The sequence below is a fragment of the Anas acuta genome, chromosome 2 (genome assembly GCF_963932015.1).
Source record: "Anas acuta chromosome 2, bAnaAcu1.1, whole genome shotgun sequence".
Classification (NCBI taxonomy): domain Eukaryota; kingdom Metazoa; phylum Chordata; class Aves; order Anseriformes; family Anatidae; genus Anas; species Anas acuta.
The window spans coordinates 69,488,519-69,514,959 of NC_088980.1; the positions used below are offsets into that span (position 1 = coordinate 69,488,519).

The 26,441-nt window shown below is 41.6% G+C and overlaps 1 long non-coding RNA gene across 4 annotated transcripts; it reads left to right on the forward strand.

Annotated features, from left to right (window-relative positions):
• Nucleotides 1–578: 578 nt before the first annotated feature.
• LOC137850584 (uncharacterized) lies at nucleotides 579–16,387 on the forward strand. 4 transcript variants are annotated; one of them, XR_011092651.1, is made up of 5 exons: nucleotides 579–658; nucleotides 11,669–11,795; nucleotides 13,485–13,620; nucleotides 14,437–14,540; nucleotides 15,516–16,387. It is a non-coding gene; the product is annotated as an uncharacterized lncRNA (long non-coding RNA). The 4 variants fall into 4 exon arrangements; XR_011092649.1 differs by lacking the exon at nucleotides 579–658 and adding an exon at nucleotides 1,289–2,943; XR_011092650.1 differs by lacking the exon at nucleotides 579–658 and adding an exon at nucleotides 2,959–8,820.
• Nucleotides 16,388–26,441: the final 10,054 nt, after the last annotated feature.

The following is a 26,441-nucleotide window of genomic DNA, read 5'->3' on the forward strand; positions in this document are numbered from 1 at the left end:
GTACTAAGATGACTCTATCTGTGATGGCAAAAATAACAGTTTACACAGCGTAGGTTCTTAAGCTAAAGCGTAAAACATTACTGGCTGAGATGTACTTGTTCACTTGGTGTCTCAGAGGAAGAGTTGCATCATAACTGTACCAATTTTGGAAAGTCTGTAGGAAAATGAGAACTGCCATAGTGTGTCAGAGATTGATGCCTACCCTGACATACCTCCCCTGCATCACACCATCAGGTGTTTAGGGAATTCCTGAGATGAAAGTTACATCAGGATTGCTTTGTTTAATCTATTACAGTGACTATTTTAAATCCCTGTAAATTGGAAATAAGGGCAGGGAAAAAATGAGATACAGCCAAGTTCATAGGAATGCATATAAGGCTTCAATTCAGCAGCTGTTTAAATATCCTGGATAAGGTTTCCTTTCAAGCAACTTACTAAGGAGAAGGTGTTTTTACAAGGAGATTCTTGGTTCAGTAGAGAATGAACTATACTCAGTATTTGTTGAAGTCTTATGTAGCTAACTCCTGTGCAGGTAGTTTTCTGTAGCATTTAATTGTGACATGGTGATTTTCTTCTTCCTGGATACACTATCCCAAGAATTTGATGAATGAATGAAGTGAAAATCATGGATCATCAGCATTTTCCATGCTCTGAAGTGGTATGAGGCAAAGTTATAAGCTTTTCATACATGGATTTTGGAGTTGTTTTCATGTTTGGGGGAGTAAATACAAAGGCTCTGGGATCAGATTGTTTCTGCTCAGCGGAATGCTCATTCTGGGGCAGAGCAATTACCAGAAGCTGGACTGCAGGCAGCAAAAATCAGATGGCCTGCAATACACAGTCTGGAGCTGGCTAAAAAGATAACATGACTGACATAAGAAATCTGATCCCTGATCTTCGTTATGTGTTAGCAGCAAAAATAGTGTTATTTTTTCTAGAAGAGTTTGTTCTGGCTCTGCCTTTATACCTGGCAGAGAGGCAGTAACTCCGAGGCACAAATCAGAAACTCCCACACACAGCCCTTGATTGCTTCTTTTTCAACTCACCATGCAACTGCCATATGTGAATCTAGCAAGTGACACTGCCTAATGTAAAGCACTATCACTTTCCTCAAAGTACAAGCTTAAATAGACTGTATGATTGTGTAAATGTAATCAATAGCAAGTACAGAATGTGAAGAAGGATGGACTTCTAATAGGACAAGAGCTCTCTTACTAATAACAAATGCTAGTTACTGATATGGGTGGCAAAAGGCCAAGAATTTAGACGTCACAGAAACCTGGATTCCTGCATGTGCAAAATAAAACCTAGCGAACAAAGGGTATATCAAAATTCTCTTCTATGGCAGTCAGGTGGGCCACATTCTTCTCTCTTTTCATCCTCTTTTCAGCCTATCCTGCTACTGAGAACGTCAACATACAGCTCAGGGCAGAGCAGCAGGTAATCCTATCTGATCCTTCACTTAGTGCATTTTTTCCAGTATCTTAAGACCCATTTTCTTGCATCCTCTCAGCATCCCAGCAATATGTGTATAACAAATAGAGTGAAGAAAAAAGTGAGGAGGCCCGGGGAACGTCTGTCTTAGTCTCCTCCACGTTGAAACAACAGTGCTGCTTCAGAAAAGATCCAGAGCTACATATTCAGGCACTGCAGGGCTGAGCAAGATGGATTTGGGTCTGGATCTCCAAAGCACTGACAGGTAAATTACAAAGGGCAGAATCTTCATTACTGGTGATTTAGGAGGCTTAAAGAGACACAACTTGATTTGTGGATCCCAAGCGGAGTTTTCAAGGCTGACAATTAATAATATGAAATCGACTTGTAAACTGAATGAATCTGACACAGGGTCATGGAGAGAAAATTAAATTTGGAAGCACCAGTGCCATTTTTCTAGTCACTTGTGAGAACACTATGGGACTGTGCTTGCAGATACCTTCCTACTTCTCTCCTGCTTCTGTGCTTCTCTCCTGCCCTCCCACCCCAAAATTCAAACCTTTCTGTGGGGATTTGAGTATTTAACTTCTTAATCTTGTAATCTGAAGTAACAAGACAGTTGGGTGACATTTTACAAGACGAAAACCATTGAGTCAGCCTTCTATAACTTCACAACTGTTAAAATCCCCACATGACTAATCTCTAATTCCCAGCAGTCTACTGCAAATAAAATCATATATTGAGCTGTGCTACTTTAATATCCCAAATAAAGCTCCCACACGACTTCCAGTTCGGCTCAGAGCTTGGTTAGCCTAATACCATGGTGATGTTTATACCGATCACAGACTGCTTTAAATAAAACGCTCCCCATAAACGTTTGTGGGAGATTATATTAAGATAAACAGTCCATAAAATCTCTTTAAAAATGCAGGGTGTCTGGCCTCCAGCAGAATGGTATTTAGCAAGATTAAGCCACAACAGTACTTCTGAAAGTGTATCTTTAGTTCTTCACAAACGAAGGACTATTCTGAAAAAAAGATTCCTCTGCCTATGCTGATTTTTTTATGCAATCCTTTCCAAGTTATATCCAAAGGGCCCTTTGGGAAGTAGCTTGCTTGGTTTGTTCACCAGGCACAGGTTCCTGGGCCCAGGAGATCTCATTTGCTCCAATTCCTTTCTAACTAGCAGGTTATATTAGGAGATATGCGACATTTGTGTTCTCACATAGTTTCTCCATTAGGTTGCAAAGTGATGGGGTGATTTCTGAGTTGGCAAATGAGAAGACAGCAAGAATCAAACCTGTGCCTGTGCAAAGAAAAGAGGGGGCACAGTCCATGCTTATTTTTAATGGCATCTAACCCAGAGGCGGCCACGGCGCTATTTCTAGGCATCCTGGGTTTTGCAAGTCATTGAAGTTCAGCTGTTCTGCACAGCACAGGAGCTTCTGCCTTGTGCAAAAGCAAAGCATGGCTCCTCTGCTGGCTTTTAGAGGGACTGGCAGCACCTTGGGTAAGAGCTGAGGAGGGCTGGGGCTCTCCAGGCCCTCAGATGCAGAGAGGTTTGGGGATGGATCCTGGCTGTCAGACCCAGAGGTGTTTGGGAGTGAAGCCCTGGCTGGGGGAGGCAGAGTGAGAAGTAGGAGGCTGGTACATCCTACATGAAGCTTGTGCTATGTGGCTTGCCTGCTAGATTAGGAAGGCTGGCCCTTTCATTTGCCTTTCAAAGGGTACTAGAAAAATGGTGGCATATTCAGTAATGCATAGTCTATTTTAAAAAATGTATTACATCTCTGCTAGAGGTTGTGTTTCACTTACACTCTGGTTTAAACACTTAGTAAAAACCTCAAGTGTTACCAATTACTGTGCTGAGGAAGCTTCCAGCATGCAGTCAGAGCTGCACTGGGTATGACATGATGCCTTGCATGTTTCTCTTCATTTAGCAAATGCTGTGACTTGAAGGATAACCTGTGCCACTGTGGATTTTCATGGTATTTTTATTGTCTGAGGAGTGAATTGCACAACGGGAGATCTCTGAAGTGGTGTGTGATGGACGGCCTCTGTGACCGCCATCAGCAGTATGTTCCCATTATCCGAGGTGGGAAAGGGAAATGCAAATGAAATGTTTGTCTCCGTGGAAAGGGCTCTGAACTGCCTGAACCAGAGGGGACAGGCTGCAGCTGCTTGCTGGAGAGCATCCAGGTCAAATGCAGGGCTCTCCTCTACCCATGCAGTGGAGAGCACAATCTGCCTTTTAACTTTCTGACTATTGGTACAAATTCACAGAGCCTGCTTACCAGCTGGCGACACAAAGGCATGGATCATGCCCTGCCCGGAAGGGAGAACCTGCATAAAATTAATTAAACTTGGCACCTAGCAGCAGAGAAGCCAAAAAGACACTGACTGTGAGTCCAACTCCCTCTCTGCTCCCCACTGTGGTCCCTTTGCATTGGGTTGGTACAGGGGGACCACACAGCACTGCTCACCATGTGCAGCTGCTCTGACCTGCAGCAACGTTCTGCTGTGGAGCTGTCGGCCCAGCAGCTGTCATGGTCTCTGCATGGATGATGACTTTTATAAGGAGTGGAAAGATGTCAGGGCTTTTGTCTATGTGACCTGCCCCGCTGTGCAGACTGTATATAACCAATGTGCAGTGCCAAGATGCAGGTAAGATTATAAGCATGCAGACACGTGCAAGCACTTTTATTGGGTTAGTTACAAGAGGGAATTTATTTTTTAGGACATATGTTGATTTCTGATGACTGTTACACATACCGGCTGACAGTGGGCTTTCACCTCCTGGTAACAGACAAGACTCCTGACCTATCCAGGTGGCAGAAAGGTTTTTGTTCACTGCCCTTCTTGGGGATGCTGCTTCAGCATTTTGTCCTGGCAACCCACCTGATTACAGTCCCCAGAGGGAATTACTTTGCCTCGTGCAAGCTGTCTTGCCACAGCTCTGTAGACAAACAAGGCAGGCAGCAGGAATATAGCCTGGCCCCCATTAGAGCTGGAGAAGAGCACACCTCAAATCAGATACTAAAGCCTTGGGAATTATCTCTGCCATGTCACTGTTTTCCTGCATAACAGGTACCAGCTTAATGGCAATTATGAAATGCTGAGAGAAATGAGAAGTACCTGCAGAAAGAAAGGAAAAACTTCAAAGGCTGAAGTGGTGTAAACATTTTCATTCTAATTTTGTGTCCTTTGGGCTTTTTATTTTTAATTTTTTCACTCACACATTTTTCTGAGACCATTTATGTTGCCAGTGAAAATCTCCTGACTTGCTCTTATTCCTGGAAGTAAATATAGTCTAGTTGGAACAACACCGGCCAGATATTTCTAGTTAGAAGCTGAATGGAAAAAGAAAATTCTTATATATATATATATATGTATATGTATATATATATGTGTGTGTGTGTGTGTGTATAAAACAAACTTTGTTGCATGCTACCCTCTGGCTTTTTAGCAGCTAAAATAGCTTAGAACAGGAATAAATTATTTGGTGTGAATATGTTCTTGGAAGAACGGCATCTTAAGGTTCCCTAAGATCTGAAGATACTTTATATATGGTAGTTTTATTACCTGTGCATTTTGTGGCACATCAGGATTTTACGCCTGTGTGATTCCAGTTCCTACGCTTAAAGAAGACAATCAAAATCTTGGCTCTCGTTTAGAGAGACTTCTAGCAGTGGCAGTTGCAACTGAAGTTTAGGGACCAAGTATATATATCTTACTGACTTCATGCCGTAGTCACAAGAGTTGCAGGCTGTCCCCTGCAGCTCAGTGAGTTCATGCAAAGAGTCACATTTTCACCATTACATGATGTTTTCCCTACCCTAGAGGGTAGGGACCCTGCACTTCACTGCTGCTTCATGTCCCTCCAAAAAAACAAGGACTTCCCATGGCTGGTTTTTGCTCTACATTGTCCACAAAGCTTGTGAAGTTAAATAAAGCCGCCAAGCTTCATGCATTTATTTTGACTGATTGATCCTTGACTTCTGGAGTCATGCTATTTCATATCACTTTCATATGACTATTTTTAAAAAGCAAGATTCTAATGCTGATGGCTACATAGCAGTGTTTGAGAACATAAACTCATCAACATCAAAAATGTGAAGACAAATCTCCTTGGAATTCATAATTATTTAAAAAACTGTTCTGTTTCTAAGACAGTCTGATGAGGAACTGATTCACTAATTTTGAATGCTAATGGCTGGCAAGTACTGGTGAGAAGGTTGGGTACGTGCTGCAATGAATCAGACATGGCTGAGTTTAATGCTGATCAGAATGACAAGTATTTATTTGATAATATGTATGATATATATTTTTTTTATGTGATATATGTATTTAATACTATCAGAATATATCTAGAAATGTTAAGGAAAGCTGCTGCACATTTAGGTTTTACTGTAGGAAAACCTGTTATGCTATTGAGAATCTTTTCAGCTAGTGAAACATGTGAGATATCTTCATAGTGTCTAGCTAAGCTTGTAAAATACTATACAAGAGAGGTGAAGATGGAGAAGAAGAAATTAGTATTGTACCTACATTTCTTGGGGCAGCTAAATGGTGAGGTGAGACATCTCCTTTTTTTCTTGCCTGGGACTGTGTCTAGGCTAAGGCCTATACAGCTCTGAGTTTCTGGTATTTTTGAGTGCTGCTTTTAAAAATTCTTTTTAGAACTTGCACATGCTTTCACCTGATACTTTTGCAAGCACACAGTGTCAAAGGCATGTAAACTAAAGCTTCTTCAAGTTTTTTGTTTTTTTTTTTTTTTTTACTTTCTTATTCTTGTATTTTTTTTTCTTTCCTTATTGTTGTTGTTATCGTTTTTCTTCAAAATACCAGTAGAAAATACCACAAGGAAATCCCACCTTGTGAAGTCTGCTTCAACCCATTTGCTGTTTCCAGATATGTTTGTAGAGGAACTACTATGAAGCATCTGATCACATCAAAGTGTGTTTTCCAGCAATATTAATGCAAAGAATCCCAAGCAGAGATAAATGTGCCTGCTTTTTGTGTTCAGATTGAAAACATGGACTAGCAGCCTCTCCATAATAGATGACTCTTTTATATTTTTCCCACATATCTACGTTTCTCTGAAATGTAGACAGCCATACTTCCAAATATACTTGAGGTAAGCATTGTTAGAAGCAGTAACCTACCCAGGTGTGAATGTGGTATGTACTGTACACAGGTTGCACAGACTAGTTTATCCTTAATTTTAGGGTAAATTTTGTAGTGTGGAAAGACAGTCTGAAGCAATTCATGGAGAATTCATTCTTGTGATTGATGAATTTAACTATCCTACTACCCTTTACTTTATCCTACTATCTGGAATAGGGCCTCAGTTGAGGGTCCCCCAAATCTTCCAACACACAAAGATTAGGCCAAGTGTGGGACCAAGGGGTGGATACTCTTTGGGGTGCTCACTGTGGTAAGTCTGACAACTTAAGAGCAGAAAAAAAATATTTTTGGAAAATCAAGTGCTCCTAAGGTTAGGAGGATACAGATGGTACACCAACAGAGCTTCCCAGGAAGAAGACTTGAGTGTGCAGTACTTCTTGCAATCAGTTCTCTGCTCAAGAAGGGTCTTGGTGGAGATGCCATATGTAGTGCATTCTATTAAAAGTAGGCCTGATTATTTATCATGGCGATAGTGGAGAGGCAGTAAAATGAGTTTAAATAGAAGCTATGTCAGTGGATATTCCTATTTGGCTGCTGCTGCTACTGGAAGAAAGGTGGCTGAAAGATAACACAGATGGCACAGCAGCCTGTCAGCTACCTTTCTTCATTAACTTAGACTGCAATAAAACACAGCTTTTTAAAACAAAGTTCAAGTAGCCAGAGCCTCTCCATGGAAATTAATTTCCTCTGGAAGCTAGTTTCACGTAACTCATCACCTACTTCACTGAACATTACTCAGCCCTGTCAGTAGTGACAGAAGTGCTTGACAGAGCTGCTGAAAACTGGGTCATGTGGTGGATAAAACATAGCCTGCTTCCCCAGGCTGCTTTTAGTGTGGACCTCCTGAGACTGCAGTAAATAATAAATACCTGCAGGCCACCGTGGGCACTTGGTGCAATGTTGCAGAACTCATCTTCTGTCCATGAGAGGAGGAGATCCTGTAATAACATAAACCTATGAAGTAGGTGTTCACAAAGAAACTTTTGGCTGCCTGTTTATTACTCTGAGCTGTTACTGTGCTGATTTTTTTCCTGATCATGTGTAGGTGTGTACTCTTGCACGATGCAGTTTCTACCCGTGTGGATCTGTTTTCCAGCTTAGGGGCTTCTTTTGAGGGCTTTGCTGGTGTGGTGGTAGCAGCTGCTGGTTGTCTATGCCTCACTGACCCCACTAACAAGAGGAGCAGTCGTGCGGTGAGGACACTGTTGCACTGCTCCTGGGTAAGCACTCAGCTATGCATGGATAAAAGGAGGAGCTGTCTGGCTGTGAGAGCAGCAGCAGCTGCCAGAACAGCCATTTCATGTCTCTCCCATATGAAAAGATTGTGGGCTACATGGACGTTAATGGCTTTAAGAACTCTTTATTAAAAGTGCAAAGTGGTGTTGTTACAGGCTTTTAAAAAGTAATGTATTTTACTTGAAAAGCAGCCTTCAAAGGGCTAAAAAAAAAAAAAGAAAAAAAAAAAAAAGAAAATTGTGATCTACTTTTTGTGGTATATATGTGTTTGTTCCTTCCCCTTCACTTTCCCTCTCACTTTCCCTTCCTCTTTGCCATTCCTCCTTCGAAAGGTTAGGTATTTTCCCAGTTATTGTTTAACAACTTGTTATCCAGCCTCTAAATGTTGGATTTAAGCGCTTCCTCTCACTGGAAGAAGCAAGGCACTGAATCATTAACAAGGATATCTTTTATGCTGAATGTTTGTTAGTGATTGATGTTAAACAGCTGTTAAATATATATATATATATTCTCTACTGAAATACTTATCCTGCAATTTTCCTCTGTAAAAGTATTTTCAGACAACTCTATCCACATGCATTTTTCTTTTTTCTGCCAGAGTTTAAGAATTAAAAATTCTTCTTAAGAATTTTTACTCTTTACTACCTCAGCATTCTGCTTGGATGGCTTCATAGTGATAGGAGGCAACATCTGCATGGTCCCAAAGGTGAAGTTGTGCATTATGGCTGAGTCTTACAGATGACAAAGGCTGTGATCCTATTGCAGCTTGTCCTCCCTACCCCTGCCCTCTCTCTCAGCTCTGCATTCTTGTGTTGGCTCTGTAGCTTGTAAAACTTTTTACTGAATCAACTTTGCTCCTATCCTGGCAGAAAAGTCAGTTTCTCTTTGTGAGATAATTTGCAGCTGGATTAGTGGCTTGTATCCGTTCTTGGAGGCTCCTGACAAGCACCAGAGCTCGTGCAAGGTAAGCAAAAAAGTGTGTACAAGAGTGATATAGGGGGTGTACAACTTCCCCTTTCAGCATCGGTGGCGAGTTGTTGGATGGGCTCAGCCACCCTGTGCTGTTTCTCCACTGAGCCTGAATCGTGCATCACCTGAGCCATAGCAGCTCACCATATGTGAACTCTCAGCATGTCCCAGGAATCAAAAGTAGAAATAGAAATGCACATAAAGATACGTTTCTGAAGGCTCAGGTGAGATGAATGATCCTGCTGTCTCTCGAATTGCATTTTACCAGGATGAGGGACACTCTTATGGCAATTACTCTCTTGTAGTGGTGTATCCCCATGGTATGGATGGGTTTATTCATTTAGGAGATTTCTCCGGGTAAACAGAGATGTGGATTTGGGCCTTACACTGTGTCTCAGGAGAGAAAGAAAAATATATTTTTGTCTTGTCTACAGACCTTGAGGTTTTGGATAGTGATTGCTTCATGGTTAGCCTTGACGTGAGACTGGTTAGAGAAAAAATGAAGAGGAGAACTGCCAGTGTTGAAAGAGGAAAATTGGATTTACAAATTCAAATTGCAAAAGGCTGCAGAGATGTGAAAGATAACACCAGTGGATCAGATCACATTAATCTTGCCCTGCTATCAGCATTTCATCCCCATTACCTAGCAGCTATATCCAGGTGTCTCCCAGTTCCTCAGTACAAGCAGGCAAAGAAGCAAATCCATGCAGGAGAATGGCGATCCCTCGGGGGAAAACACACCTTTGTTAGGCTTCCACCTTGGTTGGTGCTACACAAAAACAAAAACAAAAACCAACAAAAAAAAAAGTAGGAAGAGCTTTAATAGCAGAATAGAGAGCTCCAGCAGGCTTAGCAGCATGAACATTATGTTGGTAGATGGGCACTGTTGTCTTTAATAGGTTATCTTTTTCCATTAGAACACTGTTTAAATTTTAAGTGGTGCACAAGATCATAAGGGCTTTTACCATGTGGGTTCTGATTTTCATGTGGGTTTAGAATGTGTGAGAGAAGCTAATGCATTAAGCACTCCTCATGAATCTCCTCTATTTCCAGACATCCCCTGGGAACTATTGATGGTCATTTCATCTTTCTTATGTGACTTTTAAGATATAAAAAAAAAAGAAAAAGAAAAAAAAAGGGGAAAAAAAGGAAATGGTTTTCTGGTTACCTCCCTGTGAAATATCTTACAAAGAAATACTGGGGCTGAAAACAAGAAGTAGAACAAAAATTCCATAGAGTTTAGATTCAACTAAACCCCCAGTCAGGTTCCTCAACATTTATTTTGATTGTATGTTCTAAATAAAGGTAAAAGTCATGGTAAAGAAGTAAATGACAGTTTTTCTATCACAATTTGAATTCAGAGTGCTTAAATATGCACAGTATACTCAGCAATATGACTAGTTTACAGATGGGAGGTGGGGAACCTGCATTCATGAATTATAGGACTAACAAAAGGTCGTTTTTTTTCCTATCCCACAGACCTCACATCCATCAGAGAGTCTGACTTGCTTTTTCTTCTAATCACAATGATGAATATTCCAAAATTTCTTCCCCCTGGTATTTTACAGTTAAAGTAATTTCTAATTTCTTTTAAGACTTGTAGATATGAAAAAAGGCTTAGCTGTGTAGAGAAAATGTTTATCACTTTGACGGTATCGTTGGAAGGAGTGGTGGAGAAATGCCCTGACTTTTAGGATATTTTCAGGTTCAGAGAACAAAGGGGGAAAGCACATAGACCTGAGAAAGAAAGTTAAGCAACTTACCTATTGAAGCAATTGCCTTGAAGTGAGTGGAATTATTTCCCCAGAGAGAATTTGGTCTTAGGAGTCAAATTGTCACTAAACAAAAAGCCAAATCAAGACCAGTAAATTGATTTTGCTTCCACAGTCTTTCTTCAATGTTTCCCCTAATTAAAAAGTGAAGAATGATGTGATAAATTCAGCTTTTTTGCTCTTCACTGATGCACTCTGCCCTGAAGAAACTCTTCATTGTATCTATTTTATTGTCAGGGTTGGGAGGTGGAATGAAGGCCCAAAGGTAGAATTTTCAAAGGTGAGAACCTACTGTGTGGGTTCTGATTCAGTTCTACATTCAGTTTAACTGGAAAAGCGATGGTTTTACATGTGGTGAACACCTGCATCTTTGCCTATTTCTGGGGAAAGTTGTATTCACCTTTTATGAAAAGGAGGTCACCTGTGCAAAGATGTGAGCTGTCAGCATGCAGGTCTGCCTTCTGGTCTGGGTGACCTAGTCAAACACATACAAAAGCTTGTGGTGCAGAGGGAAAATGAGAAGCTATAAAAAATGAAAGGATAATAAATAGTTCACGCCTTTCTTTCTTGACAAAATTTTTCATTTGTGTTTTTTGAGATCATCTGTTTCCTCTTTTAATACATGCACACTTAACAACTACATGTTTCTTCCCACTTTTTGGGCTGTCTTGCACAACTTTCCTCCCCTGTTCCTAGATACCCGAAGTGCTTTGCACAGTACTTCCCTTTTGGTTTCTCATTTTCCTATATCTGACAGTAATGTTTCTGACTAGGTTCCTTCTCTCCCTCATGTTAAATGAACATTTTATCCTAAAGTGTGTGTGTTTCATTGTTTTTGTTATTTTTTTGTTAATTTGTTTGTGTTTTTAACCTGGAGAATGGATGATGGGGTGCACAAAACCCATCCAGGTGTTGCTAGCATGTTTGGAAAAGAAAAGTGAGATGCTAGCTCTAGGGGAAAGCTCAGGGTGTGTGTGTAATTTATGTTTAATGCTGCAGCAGATTTATTTTTTAATTTTTTTTTTTTTGTCTGGCTCTTCAAAGATGTAACTTCTGTGACATGTTTTGCAGCTTCTCTTATGCGTGAGAGAGTAAAGGGCACTTTGACTCACTTGAGATCCCTAGGCATGTTAAAAAAAATTGGAAGAAAAAAGTACAAGAAAACACACTCACGGAACTGCTGAGGTGACGTAACCAGGTATCTTTTCATGTGTCTCCTTTGTTTTCCCTTCTATCTCATCAAGTTTAAACAAGCTAATGCTATAAAGGATTAGAGCTGCAATGTTTCCATGCCACGTTTCAGTGTTCTGTATTTTTCTCATGGGTTAGCATTTAAGCTGTAATTAGCTTAGAGGTTTGGTGGAGGCAAAGGAAGCAACTATTTACACATGAAATGCTAGAAGGTAGTGCCTTTTCCTTAGTGAAATCATGTTATTCTTACTTTTAGTCAGGAGGAAATCCCTTCAATTCTGTGGTCCCTTAAAGCATCCTGGGAAATGGGATGTTTGATTTAGGCTCACTGAGACCTCACACGATTTCCTCTTTCTGGGTGGGGTGAGAGGGGCCTATACAGGAGGAGAGTTGGCCTCAGCACAGTTCCTCTTCAGGGTGCCAAAACCAAATCTGGTCTGCAGAGGCAACCCATGTTCCTGGGCATGGGCTGCGTGATGGCATGCAAAGCTCAATGGTTATTTTAGGAACACAGAGGTGCTGGGTCAGCTAGTATTTGGCCCAAGGCAGCTGGGCCATGCTGCTACACTTGCTGTCAAAAAATGGTTGTTTTTGAGTTCAGTGAGAGCAAGAAAAGCCCGGAGAGAATGAGAGTTGCAGAGAAAATCAGTGGTGTGGCAAATGTCATGGTATGACCTGGTATGGGAGAGAGCAGAAGAAACTCATGCTGCTGGAAGGACCAGGAGTGCTGCTTCTGGCAAGGAGCAGACCAAGTAAGAGCTGCATTGGACAGACAGGAGATGGCACCTGATGTTTTTGGAGAGAGAAAGCAGTTTGCTGCAGGACTGGTTGGCTTGTTTGAATACAGTCAAAGAATGCAGTATCTTCTGGTGGTATCAGGGTTAGGAAGCTGCATGTTGTAGCCTTTCTGTTATGACCTGATGGGCTTCATGGCGTTCACTTAAGTCTGTCCCGCCCAGCAAACCAACGTGAAAGCTGTGTGGAAGACCTGGGGATTTCTGTCAGCCCTGTGGTAGAGTGCACCTGATCTCTGCCCTAGTAGTGGCCCAGCTGCTCCACAGATCAGCTGTGCTGGGTGCCCAAGCAGCACACATAGAGCAGTCCCAGTTCCCCAGCCTTACTTCAGGTAATGGCTGCCTGCCAGCTGCCAAAACCAACGTGTCTCATTAGTATTTTCCCTTCTGACTTGCTTCCATGCTCATCATGCAAACAGGAGAAGAAGTTAGTATACCTGCGCATTTGCCTGTTGTTGGTTTATGTCATTTTATAAACACCTTGGGCTCTACCTGAATCATGCTGAAGGCAGTAGGATTATTTTGAGGTGGAGGAGATGGACCTAGCCTGTTGGTAACCACATACTTGGAAAGACCAAAGGGCCACATTCAAGGTGCAGCTGACTTGCACTCTAATACTTGTTCCCATAATTAATTTCATTCAGAGTATCTCTGCTTACAGACATGGTAATTTGGCCTGTAGTCCTTCCCTGAAGCAATTCAATATTGTAGTAGTAATATCCTACTGTGGCTAATACTTCAAAGAAAAAAAAATGGACATGATTGTGTCCTTCATCTCATGCTGTTGGATTTGCTGGAGGCTGAGATTGTCCTAAGTGTAAATAGTCATGAGGAGTCCAAACAGTTCTCCATAACAATAGAGTCCAACACTCTTGACTCAATATGTTTTGATGTTCCCACAGGGAAACCCTGGAATTGAAAACCTGTCTTCCTGTAAGTGCCTAGCATGCTGTCAGAGACCCCCTACCTGCTCCAAGTGGGAAGAGCAGTTCATTTCTTGTTTGTGGCTCTTGTGGAAGCAACTTGCAAAGCATGATGGTGAGTTCTAAGTGTAATGCTGTTGCATGTCTGCTGTGGAAAGGGCTGGCCCCTGAAACTGGCTTTTAAACATCTAACTCACTCTGATCTGACCTTCCTCGTTATTTGCAAGCACAGTTTGACATTTGGATAATTAAGCACATAATTTATGGCTGAAAAGGGAGGACGAGTGTTTTTTTTTCCTGGGATCTGACCCAAGATGTGGATAGGTCATGCTAATAGGAGTTCTTAAATCTATTTTTTCTGACTTCAGTAAACTTACCCTGAGTAAGGTTGTAAAACTTACATTGATAGTTCTTGGCTCTACTGAAGTGAGTTGGTGAGTTGTTGCAGTTAGCCTGGATGCAGTTAGCAGGATGGTCACAAAGGGATCCCTGATATCCTCTCTTCTACATGAAGATATTGCTTGTATTAAATATTTATATGGACGGAAATATTTTCTTTGTGGTTAGAAATGTGGTTATACTATAGCAAGATAACCCATGCAGTTCCTGTGAAACCGCTGGCCTATCTAACTGAGACAATATCCGCTGGGGTGAATAATGAGAATGGTCTGAATCTGAAATGGCTTGTCAGGCCTTATTTTATCGCTTATGGCATGAGCACACAACTGGGATCAGGGGGGATCATTTTGGCATGTAGCGGATGCACAACAGCATGAGCAAACAAACACCTCCATCATTATGAGAAGTTGGGTGTCTGGAGAGAGCTTTCGACTTGCAGAAAGCCACCTTTCCATATGTTCCAATTGCTTCCACATTTCCTGTAAGTTCTGCATGTATACGTATGCAAAGAGTAAATCAGTCCCTGATGTAGCCCTACAGGAGCAGTGTACGCTTTCATGAATGATGATCTGCCTCTTACAAGACTTGCCAACAGTAGTCATGGCTGGACCCTGACTATTTTGTGCCAGCATAACAGTGAGTAATCGCCATGAGGCACTTGGCTGTAAATGGGCAGGACTTTTGCTCCTGAGCCCCCAGGATGTGTGCAAGGGGCTGGCAGCTGTTGTCCTGCTGGAGATGAATGTAGTACATTTGAAAGGAAGATATCTACATTATGATTGTGCAGAAAAAGCTTTCTTGCTTGAAGCTTTTCTGTTTTTGTTGTTGAACCCTCTTTATATTATTTTAGATTACAGTTATACTGCTCACCCTTTGTAAATCTGATGCGTAGTCTCTGTTGGTGAAGGAAGAGACAGCTGAGGAGAGGTTGGTCTTAAACTGAACCTCTGGATCCAAAGCCTATGAAACTGAAAAAAGTCTGAGTCCCATATTGGCTTGTGACTAATGGGCAACTCTAACACTGGGCTTACAGGATGGATGCGCAAAATCCAGTCATGCAGTCAATTTTTTTGTGAACCGTAGGACACTGACACGTAATGCAGAGGCCTCTCTGCCAGCTGCATAATGCGCTGAAACCTACTTATGAACGGAGACTCAGAACTTGTTCTTGCATTGGAAATGCTCCATATAGCTTGTAATTCCAGACCTTGTTCAGATATCACCTGGTACTTTTGAGAACCACTTTTTCTCATGTCTATTGTAAAAAAAGGTATAGATGTATACTTAAACATCAAAGTGGTTCACAGGATGTCCACAGCTCAGAAGCACATTTTTGTCACCACTTTAAATACAGTAGCTGTGTTTCTGAGATCCTGTACATTTCCTGTAAGGACATCAAAGAGAATGTCTTTGTTTATTTTAGATGATATAAACAGGCCTGTAAGGTCCAATGCTCTGTTTTGTTACACACCTTTAGGTTGTTGCTATTTCTCATGTTTCCAGTGATGCAACTGATTCCTTTTTCTGTGTATAGTGATGAAGAATTGGTCTTGTAACGTTTGCCAATGCTGTTCCTGTTTTTTTGTTTTTTGTTGTGTTTTTTTTTTTCAGGAGAGATCATTTCAAACTGGACATGAATGAAAGAAAAATGGGTTGATTTAGGAGTTCTCTGACACTCTAGAAGCAGAAGTTGTTCTTGCCTTTCACATGTGAATTTTTGCAGCTGGTTTGAAGTATCCTCTTTCTTGACCTGTCAGTGCACAAAGGCTGGAATAGAAAGAAAAAGTAGTAAGAATTAACCTTCTTGTCAGTATCCATTAAAACTATAGCCTACTTTTCTTCCTACTCTGTGCTTTGCTTTTTATGCAATATATATAAAACAATTATAGAATTATAACTATATAATTTTAATGTAGCTTTTATGGGATTTGAGCATTTACCAATCCACTGAAAAAATGTGATCAGGTCAAATGAAGACTGGCATATAGTCCTTCAGAGAGCCATTTGTTTTGTAGGGACACTGAATATCTTAGCCTCACCTGAAGGCTATTTTGAAGCACCCTGGTCTGAAGTAGGCACAGCAGCATCTCTCTTCTCTTTTTGTATATGTTTCTCACTTGGATTTCTCATCACTTGATAAAACACACAAACAGATGAATGGTATTGAATGTTTTTTAGCCTCAAGAACTGAAAACACTTTCTGTAATTGATGGTTTGTTTTAAGACCACAGGAAACTACTTGTCACTATCCATTAATGAGCACTTTGCTAGCTGTTTGCCATCTTAAGAAAAATAGATGATGAAGCAGAAAAAAACACCATCAGCAGTCTGCAATTTCATCCCTCAGTCAAGCTAATACTGAACTAACTCTCTGCACAAAACATCATTTTCATCATCTATGCTAACTATTTTTTCCCCAGACTCATTAAAACCTGCCAGAACAAGGAAAAATGAGCTAAATGTACAGTGAGCTCAGGAGGAGGGAGACTCTTGCTCTTCCCAGTGGAGACTGGGAGTGTGGCTGGACCCTACTCTGTGCAAGAGGGAAATCAGTGGGTGTCTGTGGTGTGGGCTGGGCTATTTGTCCTAGCTCATGTGGGGAAAACATGGTGGAGAAGGCAGAGGGGTAGAGATGCTGACCCATGTTCACAATCCCAGCATGCAGGCAGTGTGGCAGCGCTCTCATCTCTGCCCAAAGGGCACGTCTGGCTGCAACAGCAATATAAATAATTTAGCAATGAGATTTATAGGCTTCCTTTTCACTGGTGTCTTAGATTGTGTCTGGTCACAATCACCAAGATAATTGTGTTGCACTCGTGTACTAATGGCACATTAATGTGTAAGAGCGCAGATGTCTTCTTCAGGTCACTGATTAAAAAGGAAAACCTCTATTCTCTTGAAAAAAAAATGTGGAAGACTGTTTTCTCTCTCTCTCTCTCTTTTTTTTTTTTTTTTTTTTGGTGTGTGTGTGGTAAATTTTCAAAGGCACAATGGAATATCTCTACAGGTTGAATTGGCATCTGTTAGAAGTCGAGGCTCTTTGGCTGTAAAAGCTCGTTGTTTTGCTCATTCTTGCAGTAATTAAACCAGTGTGTCAGACTTGATACGTATTCTACATACAGAGGAGGATATAGCAATTGCTTTGTGAATGGAGAAAAAAAAAGGACCCACTGCTTGCAGTTAACATTTCTTTTTAAAAATTGGGAAAATTGCCTTTTAGCTTATTTGCTACCCTAAATAATTAATGTTTTCCTGTTTTCTACAGCCATTTTCTGACATGCAAAGAGCAATTTATTTTTATGTGGGACAAATCCTACCTGTGTGCTTTTCACTCTGTGAAATGGGTTTGGGGAAAAATATGCTTTTTTCCATGAAAATCATAATGACTGAATTATAGCGTGACTCAAGTGAGCACTGTTCTAAGCAATAATATTACAATTGTCACGATTGAATGTGGGCTTTAACGTTTCGGGATGGTATTTGCAATTAATCCGTACATTCCTGAGTCAAGGCAACTGGTAAAATCTCTCCAAACCTTAGGTGGGACCCAAATGACTTATTTCGAGGTGCTAATAGAGTCGTTTGAACACATAACAGAGAACAGACTGCAAAACAGGGTCATCTGGGAGCATAGGTGATGTAGGTTGTTGCCTTGGGCAGCAGCAGGCTGCCAAGGGCACAGCAAAATGGTCATGTCTTCATCACTTACTCTGCCTTTGCCAGTGCCCGGGGAAATCAGGTTTGCTGCCGCTGCCAGGGCAGGGATCAGGATGTGTGAGATGGGGGCCAGCTGCTTGCAGCAGTCACTACTCCTGCCCGGTCATTTCCCTTCTGGCAGCAGGAGCTGCCTGAGATGAGATGCACAGTTGTGATTTAAGGGGCTGCTTTTTCTCCTGGTGAACACTGAGATATTCCTTACCAGCCATGCTGGCCTGCTTAAATCCTGTAGGATTTGCAGCCTTCATGAGAATGGGTAGTCTCTCTGCTACGTCCCTGCCACCAGCCCGTGGCATAGTCCATCTGGAGGCCATAAGCCTTCCTGTATTCTGAGCTGTACTTTGTAGGAGTGCCTGGCTTTCCTGGGTGGTTGTATTTTCCAGCACGTGGATGTATGGATATTGTCACAACCTTCTATAGTGAATTTTGAAGTAGAGGTAAAATACATTTTATTACAGTGTATAGAATTTGTGTTGTTGAAGAATCCTTTATTAGAAACTGAAGCCTGAAGACATGAATCTGAGATTCTGGGGTCCATGATCTTCCACACAACTAGGGCTGCAAGACAAGCTACAGTAAGGGAAACCTCTTGGTTTCTGGAGACAGAACCATCTGCAGAGCATAAGCATCAGTTCGGAGAGGCTTTCTGAGGGACACGTCCATCTTTCATGATCTCATTTAATGACTTCTCTCTTCAATAAGGACTCTTAGTGAATCAGAAATGTAGTCTCAGCAGTGTACTCAGAGACTGAAGCAAAGGGCTGAACTGAGAACTGGGCAGCAAATGTGTTGCAGCTGCAAAGATATCATTTTCTGGTAATCCTTCCTAGTGCCTGCACATTGGTGGTCGTTCAGGCAGCTGCATTAGACACAGTTGTAGATACTGCAATATTGATTGGTTTCAGGAACAGAACAGAAAGTATTTCCTTGAGAGTTTGAAAGCCAGGAATCATTTTGCACTTGGGTGTAGGATGGACATTGCTCCTTCTGAGAGAAGCAGTGCAGGGCAGAGTGACCTGCTTGAAACAAACATCCCAGGCAAGACCTGCATCGGTGCTAATCTTTCTAAACACATCTCCAGTTTCTTCCTCCATGATTAAAGAAGTGGTGGGGGAATGTGTTAACCATGTTGATTCAGATTCTGCTCACTAACACCACAACAGCCATTTGACAGCACCGCAGTGGTTTCACTTACAGAAAGTGGGGGCAGCATACCACTGACTGGCAAATTCAGGGTTATAAGTGAATTCTTCTAGTAACCAGAAAAGGTGAATGCTTCACCTTTGCTGTTCCTTGAGGCAGCATTAAAAACAGCATTGTCTTTAGCCTTCATATGTATCTGCTTTTATTTGCACATTAATCCCTGCTTTGATTTTGCTTTTAGAAGTATTTCTGTACAGTTGCAAATGATTAGTTGATTGTGGCTGACCAAGTGAGCTGCCACCACCAGTCAGCTGACTTGTGGCTGCTGAACTCATGCCTTTGCAGTAACCTATCCCAACTGCTAAAGAAAACATGTTAGCATAAACCGTTCCATGTCCTCCATGTAATAACCCCTGTGTGGCACTTCATATCTGAGGAGAAAAATCCAAGTCACTGCGGCTCTGCTGTTAACTGCGGTGAGATTTCAGATACGACTGCTTCATGATGGTTGTTTTCAGGCTCCTAAGTAAGACTTTGTTCAGTTTTTCTCCACAGAATTCAACTCCCTATTTTTAGGTATGATTGAGCATGTCCCACAGGCAAAAAGAGAAGATTGGGAAAAAAATCTCTCTGTAGAATAAGTAAAATTTGGCAGAAATGTTTGTAGGCTCTGCAACTACATGGTTAGCTCCAAGTCCAGCACAAAAGCAGTATCTTCCACTGAAAGTGTACAAAATGTATGCATTTACTGGTACTTCAGTAAGTAGTAAGGCAGTGTAAGTTCTTATCCACACTTTTTTTTTTTTTTACAGAAAAAGGAGCATATTTGACCTGTTACTTTTCAAAATTTGGGATTAAGATACACAAGGTAGTGTCATAATTATTTTTAAATGTGCAAGTGTTTTACAGTATGGCATCAATATCTGGCCCAAAATGGCTTCTTGAAAAAAGGGATGCCTGCTCTGAAAACATCTGTGTACTGCTGGTGAAGGTACTCAGTGCCAACAAACACTTTGGAGTGCTGCGGATTGAAACCTGGCTGATCCTAGGAGCAAACTACATGACTGTGGCAGCTAAAAGGCTTCTGCAATTAGGTCAAAGTGGAGATGCTGCTTAAAGCAAAAATCAGGTGCTTTTCAAAATGCGTATTCCTGGCAAATAAGTTGCAATTTATTGCCTCATTGCAAAGCAAGGCACTCAGTGATTCTAAGATAGTTGTCACTGGCATTTAAGCACTGCTATTGCTGCTGCATTGCCTTATAGAAGCAGGAACAAACCACTGAATAATGAATACTTAATGAAAAGCTTGACGTAGAACTACAGTGAATAATTTGCTACAGAATTGTAAATAAAACACTATCTTTAATTCACTGCCTAGGGCTATTTAAGTATACCATGTATGAGTTATGTCCACAGGGGAGAGAAGCTAAGGTTAGAGTAACCTGGGTTGCAAGCTTGGTAGCATATAAATATATATTTTATTTCTGGTGTGACAGCAGGGGGTGTCTGGGCCAGTTTTCAACATAGGTGTGCATGTGTTGGTATGTCTGTGCACTGAAAGCTAAATGTTTAGATGTACCTGATCTAAATTCAGCTGTTCAAATGCATATTTGTCCGCCCATCCTTCTGTGCTCTCTGTATGTTTGCATTAACATTTTCTTCAAGTAGGTGATCACACTGTATTTTTCCCCACTGTGGACTTCTCACCTTAGTCAAGATAGATGGTGTTTTTCCTTTCCTTTTTCTTTTTTCTTTTTTTTTTTTTTTTTCCTTTCTTTACATTTCTCCTTAATACACATCTCTGAACCCTACACTGAATACAGACTATCCTCAGGGACTGCAAATGCTCTGATCATAGTTTCTGAGCTCTTTATGAACATGGGTAGGTTTCTGCTGTAGGTCTGCCTTGCCACTAGTGAGGTGAGCTAATGTTAGTCCCATTTCACATGTGAGCTTCTGGGATGCAGCTTTTAAAGCCATCACTGCCTGATATGTCTACTCATTTTTGGATTCTGTATCTGAGATGCTTAGCATTTTGTTCTTTTCTTGTATTTACATTTAAAGCATGTCTCCTGTTGAACTTCAGTGGAAGCCGAGGATTCTCCTGCATTACCCATGTATCAAATGGATCCCAAACTGGACCTGGAAAGTCTAGGCATGTTTAGGTCTCTGAGGGCCTGGTCTTAAAAAAATGTGATGTAGGAAAGCTGTGCCAGAGAAGGGTAGAAATACTGGTTTTCAGGGTGGCACAGAATTGCTGCAACTACAAACCCACATTTTCAAGGCAATCTGGGAGATATCTCAGCTTCTTTCAGTCAAGCCTGCTGCTGAAATTACAGCTGGTCTTGAGTCACCAGCCTGGACTGTGCTCCCCTCTCTGAGGATGACCTCGTGGGCACTTTTTACTGCTCCTTAGTTTGAGGATGATGACCTCTGGGCCTGAACATGAGAAAGTCCTCTGCAAAACATTGAGCATTTCCATAACTTCCACGTGGACTTGCCTTTCATAGTCATCCCCAGAGGATCCCACCCTCAGGGCTTGGCACAGGGGCAGTTTTTCCTTCCTCCTCTGTCAAACTGTCTTAACGACCTTGCAGGAGGAAAGTTAGGGCAAGAAGAGGGGCTCTTCCCCTATACTGTGAAGTTTTCAGCTCCTTTGTGGGTATTTGGGAAGGCAATCTATGATACTTTTCATGCATAAAGCCCCTATACCTCCAGGTTTATCTTCAAAGGGAAGCACAAGCATATGTAACCCAACTTTTGCAATTGTGAGCCCTGTTGGATGGAGTCCTCTGTAATATGCCCCCTTTGTGTCTAAAGTACAGTTCATCATACACACTGAATGAATGTGGAAAGTGTGAGAAAATACTGTATAAGTGAGCATTGGATTCTGCTGTATGCAGTCCCTGGGAATGAATTAGGGTTTGCACAGGCACCTCCTGACTTATGGATGTTAGATTTGCAACGTGGGTTCTTTGCACTGAGGGATATGGACGATGGGCCTGGTCTATCTTACAGGGACAGAACTAGTCTCTGCAGACTGTCTGAAAATGCGTCTTTGGTTCAGTTGTTTGCTCCCTGTGGTTGTGTGATAAAGACTGACTTTATTTCTGAACTGAGTAGCGTCTTCCTTGACAAGTAGCCTCACAAGTTCAAAGCAATGTGCTACAAAACAGTGCTCGTATGGAGATCAGTATCTTGCAAGACTGGCTGTTTAAAGTGCTGTAGAGAAATAGCAAGAAAATAAGTGTATGTGAGACCAGAAGGCCATTTATCCTGCTAGCATTTCTCATATGCACTCACTCAAGCTTATTATGATGTGCCCTGGGGACTCAGCCTAATGGCAGAAACATTAAACCTGGGCATTAAGGGAATGGACTGTATAACTTGGTTGGAAGGTTACCCAAGCAATTTTATTATTTTTGCCTATGATATTTATGGCGAAGCAGCTTCAGATTTCTAGGAATACATCTTATTTCAATTCCTTCTGAGAATTCTCTGTTATGAGAAGTATTGGTTTAAAGAAACTATTCAGAAATAAACAAACAGTAAATTTCTCTGAAATGTTTCAATTCTGTTTATCCAAATGTTATAGGCATCTAGTATCTCAGATTGTTCTGGGAGACAGAATGAAAACAGAGTTGAAGATCAGTTTGTGGGTTTGGCAATTAATACATATGCATGGAGCCAAGGTGACCGAGAATAACTTGATATATCAGCTAGGGCTCTTAGGGGGGAACAGAGACACCTGGCTTAAGTATGTTAGAAGAAGAGGAACAGCTATAGCCATGACAGATTCCTTCAGAACAGTTTGGTATATAGGAAATTCTTTTAAGAAGATCAAATCTTGCTCCTATTTAATTAGAAAGAGAAGGACATGGGTCTTCAGTGCCCCAGATGAATGCCTTCACTGCTGGAGCTAGTGGAAAACAAACTTACCCCTCCCCGCTGGTATGGTGTGAAGCACATGTGTGAAAACATCTCCTTTCTCATTTTCAGATTCCTCCTGCTTGGATTTGAATATGGAGTCTGATTCCAGATTCATTCTGTTTTCATTTCTCCTGAAGTTCAAAGTCTTTTCGAGGTGCACCTATCCCAATTTAATTGAGTATTACTTCCTCAAGCAGCTGACACAACCCATTTCAGCTCAGCTCCTTGCAGGGGTTGCTAAGCCCCGAGGGGGTGACAGTGGGGGAGTGAGCCAGAACTGCCTTAAAAAACTGTACTTCTGAGCTGCTGCCACGTCAGCTCTTAGCCTGACAGAGAAACAAAATGGAAATGAATCGGAGCATGAACCAAAGTGAAGGTGCTCCTGGTACTGGTGGAAGAGGCAAGCCAGAGGCCTTTGGCAGGGGATTAGAGATGTCAGCTGTGTGTTTCTTTGGTGCCTCTTTGGAACAAGCCACTGTGGCTCTGCATCTTCCCTTTTTAAGCATTCACAACAGCATTTTTTTCCCTGTTCATATGACTCCTTCCAAATGCTAACTTTAGACACTACATCTATGTGGGCTTTTGGAAATCTGTAGGAACTCTCTCTGCTTCTCTGGATAGAAGCCAGCTTTGACCCAGGAGCCATGTTAGCATGGTACAAAAGCTGGCCTGATCTCTCTGACAGGGTTTAAAAGCTCAAGCTCAGATTTTTCTAGCTGACTTTCCATTATAAGAGTGGGTTCCTGTGCAGATGGATCAAAATAGAGGCAGACTGAGCTTGCAGTTACTTACAAAGTAAGGCTGAGTTTATCCTATGAATTTGCAGTATAAAACCCAACAAACCTAAATAGCATATCAGTTCCTGACTCCTTTTTTCATTGCTTCTCCTGTTCAGGGGAGCTGCTACCTTTTCTGAATACAAAGTGTAGGGAGAAGACACCAAAGAGAAAAACAAGCAAGATATGTGATGTTCCCATTGTATTGAATTTTGTGCTGGAACAGGGGACCCTTCCCTGCAAAGTCATGTATGAAAGATCACACTATTGCGTGCAACTTAAAGTTGAGCTTTCTCGTTGCCATTTCTGTTATGTCCATGTTTTAGTGCTCTGCTGAGTCGGCACTGCCGGAAGCAGGTTGTTCCGTATCGCGTGCTGACAGGAAACATTGCATCAGAAGGCACGCAGAGCAGGGTGGCTGCTGGGCATTTGCAATGGGAGATAATGTCCAGAGTGGCTTGAAACAGTGTGGTTTGGTCAGCATGTAAAAAAACAAAAGTCTCATGGCATTTTCCTCTGATTGCTAAGTCCACTGCAGAAGAGTAAAAACAGATGACACTTAAAAATAGGATATATCCTGAACCATTGCAAATGCCATCTGTTCTTCAAGAAACAACTGGTAGAAAAAAATAACCTTGGGTTGAAACCTTGCATGAAGTTGCCATTTAAAGTAAGTGGGGTTGGCTTTGTTATTTTTATTTTTTTGGAGGTGTGGAGAAAGGGCTGTTTGATGGCAACTGAAAGCAAAAAGAAATGTGGAACCAGAGTGTATGTGTTACAGACATGTAAAGAAGATGTGTCGTGAAGACCTGTTAAATAGCAAATGCGAGGATCTAAAATCCTAGTGACACTGGAAGGGACCCATGTACTTTTTAAAATCAGCTCATGCAGATGACTGCAGTAAGCTGTCTGCTCACCACCAGAACGTGTTTTCTCAGGAAAGTGTCTGTATTACTAGTCAGAATCAGATAAAGATGCAGTGATTCTCCAGTTTATAGAAGGCATGATTGGGCCCAGTTCTTTGCTGAATGGTATGCCTTCCTCACCCCTTCTAGTTCATTAAGATCAACCCAGCCTCACAGTGAAGAAATAGGGAATATTGACCTCATCCCTGTGTGCTGCTTCCAAATCACACAATAAGGTGTTGGCTGTGGGTGTAAGGGCAAAGTCTTTTGGAGCTTTGGCTGTTCCCAGCTGCCAGCACTGCTTCTCCTGGCACTGTTAGCCAGCTTGACGGTGTGCTTACAAGATGTAAAAGAATTGAGTTTTCACAAATCAGTTGCTCTCCCCCCTGGAGCTGCAGCAACTAACCATGCCACATGCCCCGTCTGATGCAAAATCCTGGTCACTTGTGCTCTTTTGGATGCTGTGCTGAGGAGTAGAGTGGGATACCTTTAGCATGTTCCTGTGGTTTACTTTGGAACTGGAACAGTCCAAAACCAAAAAGCCATTTACCAAGCTTAGGAGCAACTTGCATCCTTTTATGTGAGCCCATGGCTTCAGAGCATCTACGCGGTACTTGCAGGTACGGTAGCATATGAAATCAGCAAGCCACAGTAGTGCAATAAAGCCTACGTTTTGAGAGTCTTATATGGGCTAGAGAACTGAAAATGGGATGCCTGCATTTCAGTGAGTTTACTCCTGCTTGACAATGATGTGAAAAACAGCAGACTTGTATCCAAGACGCATGCCAAGAAACTGCGTGAGATAAAGGGAATGAACACCTCATGGTGTTTGCTCTAACAGGATAGTCGTGTTCCCAGTGAGTGTCCTAATCCTGTCAACCTCACTGTGTTAATCCCAAGTGGAACAGCGTGGTGAGGTAGGAAAAGAGCATTTCAATGAATAGGCTTGATGGTGATATTTCTAGTTCTTTTAACATCTCACAGCCCAGGAATAGCTGCAGTGATGTAATGTTGCTATTTAGAATTCTTTTCAAGCATGTTTTGAAATTGCTGCCTGTGGGATTGATAATTTTGCTTGGAAGTGAGTGCACCTGAGGTAAAGGTTGTATGAGTGCATTTTCAGGCTCTTTCAGTCAATCTCAATTTGGCCATACGTCTGATCTTCTTATCTCCAGTTTGAACAGCAGAATATTTGAGCGGTACTAGTTTGTGTGCAGCCTTTGAGACAAGTGGCTAAGGGACAGGCCATATCTACTAAGCACATTTTCTGCTGTGCAGCAGAAGAAAGCAACAACCTACTTGCCAGTGTTTGGTCCTAGTCCTCCCGAGGTTAAGACCTCTTGGTAATTGTCCCAGGGAATGAGTAATTATTTTGTGATGTTGACACAGCTACACCACATTCTTGCATTCTGGGTATATGCCTTAATTGTGCTGTAGCAAAAGATTGCTGCATCGCCCCACCACAGAGTGACAAAACGCTGTGACCTCGAGGGGAAATCTCCCTGGAAGCATGAGAAGTGATGTGGCTGGCATAGTTCACAGTGGGTGGGAGAGCAAACTTCTCATTTCAGGAGTGACAGCAAGGCCAAAAATCTCGAACTCCTTTTTCATCAAAAATTGGTTCATACTGAAACAGTGCAGTCAATTTACTAGCCCAAAGAGAAAGGTAATGCTGAGCCCTGTTTAAAACAAAATGCCCTGTTCTTGCAAGCGTAGAACCTAGAAATATGAGCTGTGTGGCACGTGGGTCAATTATAGTTAAGATTTTAATAATCTATCAATATTTCAAAAACAATCTGCTTTTGTCTACTAGTTTTTCCATCTCTTGGCAATGATGGTCTTGATCTCCCATGGCAGAAGTTCAATATCTCTCTACAGTTGAAGTAAAATCTTCTGTACTTTGATATGTTAGAACAGCCTCATTTTTCTCCAGCTGTCAAGCTTAATGCATTTTTAAAGCATTCTCCTACTTTAAGGTACAACTAAAGTTGTGAAAAGTGAATATGTAACAATGCATATATGTTTACCGTACATGTAATTTGTTTATGAGAGACCTGGGTTGGAAA